Below are 3,000 nucleotides of genomic sequence, written 5' to 3' on the forward strand. Positions count from 1 at the left end.
GTTATGAAGATTGATGAGATCGAATGCCTGAGTCTGGTAGCTGGTAACGGTGAGGCATTCAGTGATGCCAGGGCCTGCCTGACTCCTGTTTCGCTCAGAGACACTCCGTGGGAAACAGTAAGATGCAGAATACAGACTCGTGGGGTGGCGAGGTCGGGGCTCGGCCACATTGCCACACGGGGACCGGCCTGGACCAGTGCTGAAATCGAGGCGGGTGTCCTTTCCTCCCTTACCTGGAAAATGATCACCTTGCCATGGTGATCATGGCAGTGGTTCAGATGGGCCGGGGACAAGCAGTTAAAGCCCCATCCCCTACACCTCCCCTGTGGCTGCAACTCTGGGCAAGTCACTAAATCTCCGCGTCAGCCTCCCTTTCTCTACAACAGGAGAGACGCACCTGCCTCAAAGCTGTTGGCGGACTGACTGAGTCAGCGTGTGTGAAGCACGGGGTGCAGAGGCAGAGTGGTCCTCGTCACCGCCGCCCCGCGGTTTGAATGCTGCTTGACCTTCCCCATCTCCACGTCTCCCAACCCGTTTCCGACTGCTCCTCGCGGCATCTGGGATACGCAAATGGTTTCCGGTCCACTGTCTGCGTGCCACCCTTCTGCCCATTCTCGGTGGTAACTCACTGAGTGTGAGGCCCCGGGCCCTGGACAGCCCACAGTGAGCAGTGGTTCTCTGGACACTTCGCCTGGCTCCCGCCTGCAAGCCAGCAGGCGCTCACCTGGGGGACAGAGACGCCGGCAGGACAAACCGAGGACCGCGGCGTGTCACTCTAGGGAGCGGCAAGTGCTCAAAGGAAACCACAAAGGTGAGTGAACCAGAGTGTGATGAGCGTGGACGGTCCTCTGGGCAGGTGATGAGGAGGCACCAACCCTGCAAGATCTGGGGGAACAACCTCCTTGGCACGGGAAGAGCAAGTCAGAGGCCCAGGTCAGCCTGGACCAAGGGCGGGGCAGTCTGCGCACAGAGAGACGGGCAGTTCGGGATGCAGCTCGCGCCCGGAAGGATGGCGCTCGGGCTCGTGGTGAGCTCACCCGCCTCAGTCTAAAGCAGCAGCTGCTCCCTGAGGACTCCAAGCTCCGCTGTGTTCTGCTCGTGAACATAAGCCCCATTCATTCACCTTCAGGCACGACAACGCCCTCCCCTCCTGCACCCTCACTCCCCGCCCTGGCTCAGGAATCTGGCATAAGATAATGACTTAGCAAGTGTCTGCTGAATGAATGGACCCTGGCAGTGCAAGCAGAGAGCAGGGAGGCGCTGCTGGGAGTGAAGTGAGAGTTCTGTGCAGCACGGCTGAGGAAGGTACGTCCTCATGGGCCTTCACCACCCCTACGCTGCCCCGCCAACCATCACTGCCCTCACATCCCCGAGATTCGGAAGTCCCAGTTCAGAGGCCACTGCCTGGGAAAGGGGTCCCAGAGCCTCTCTCATGGGGTCTGCTGCAGAGAGAGGCCGCTGTCTTCCTGAGGAATAGGACAGCTAACTATGGCTACTCTGGCCCATCCAAGTTTAGACCGCAGAAGGGTCTGGAAATGCTCTTCCCTAACTCCCTCACCTGCGAGCCTCAGCCCCTTAGCACTGTGTGCTCACTTCTTAGCCAGTGTCTGACAGAATCACGCCTTAGTGTAAATACTTTTCACAGCTTATCTTAAAGAAAAACTGGTACAATAATGGTCCGCGAGAGCAGCCGCGTGTGAGGGCCGTAGGGGACGCGCTAGGAGGAAGGCACTCCCCACACCCTCACGTGTGTCATCTCACCGGAGGCCACGCGAGCCCCGGGGACTGGTGCGATCACAGCTCTTACAAAGGGGGCTGAGGCGCAGCGAGGAAGCCTGGTAGCCACTGCACAGTAAAGCGCACATAACCCACGAAGCTTATGGAAGATACAAAAGAAGAGTATAGATTAATTTCTTGACCCCAAGGAACTTACAAACTGGTTGGCAAAATAAAACACTGTAACTAAAGCATGAGATAAAAAGCCCGCAGAAACTTCATGGACTACAGGCGGGAATGGAAAATGGCTCGACCACTTTGGAATAGGGCGTGGCAATTTTCCAAGCGGCTACTACAGTTGCCATATGATCCAGCGATCACAACTGACAAAGAGGAGACCCAAAGCCTGGGCTCACGTGTGCACAGCAGCACAGCACAATAACCAGAAAAGCAGAAACAACACAACGTCCACCCACTGACCGGATAAATAAGTGAGACCTTCTGGGCCGTGGAACAGTACTCAGGCACAAGCAGGGGGAGCCCCCAAGTATGGTGTGCAGCATGGTGCCCTGAAGACACGCGGCGTCAGAGAGGCCAGGCCTGACGCCTGCGTGTCCAGCACAGGCCGCGCCACGGAGACAGAAAGGGGCTGGCAGTGGCTAGCGCGGAGGGGAGCGGCGAGGTCTGAGGGGCACTGTTTCTCCCTCGGGTAGTGAGGTGTTGTAAGTGACACGGCTGCATGACCTGTGAGTGTCCTAAGAGAGGCTGAATGGTTTACTGAAATGGAAGATGGCCAAGGCTGTGAGCTCCCTATGAGAAAGCTGTTTTAAAAGTCAGAGTTTGAGATGAAACTGTCAAGCTCAACACCAAATTCTGTTTTTGCTTAATTTGGACCTACCCCCCAAGTGACTTGCTGGCTGAACCTAATAAAAACTATCTCGAGAGACCAAAATCAAAACCATAAACGATCAGCCACCGGCAGGAACAGCTACTCCCGGTGGCTGCTGGACCACAGCTGCTCAGGCAGGTTAAAGTCTGAGAATGTTCCTACTTAGAGTTGCTTTTTGGGTGATGAGGTAGGCAAGAGAAAGGAGGGCAGCAAATTTCGAGGTGCTCAAAAGCTTTAGAATGGGCAGAGATAGGTGAACAATGAGTCAAATACATTGCCCTTGTAAGCATACCCCGAGCTGGGGAGGCTCAAATGTCCAACATTAGGACACCCCAAAAGGTGGGCTGCTGCCAGCATCTGCAAGGAGGCGCGATGATAAGTATCAGCCAGCTGTC

The sequence above is a fragment of the Condylura cristata genome, unplaced genomic scaffold (assembly GCF_000260355.1).
Source record: "Condylura cristata isolate star-nosed mole 26May11 unplaced genomic scaffold, ConCri1.0 scaffold00006, whole genome shotgun sequence".
In the NCBI taxonomy this organism is placed as follows: Eukaryota; Metazoa; Chordata; class Mammalia; order Eulipotyphla; family Talpidae; genus Condylura; species Condylura cristata.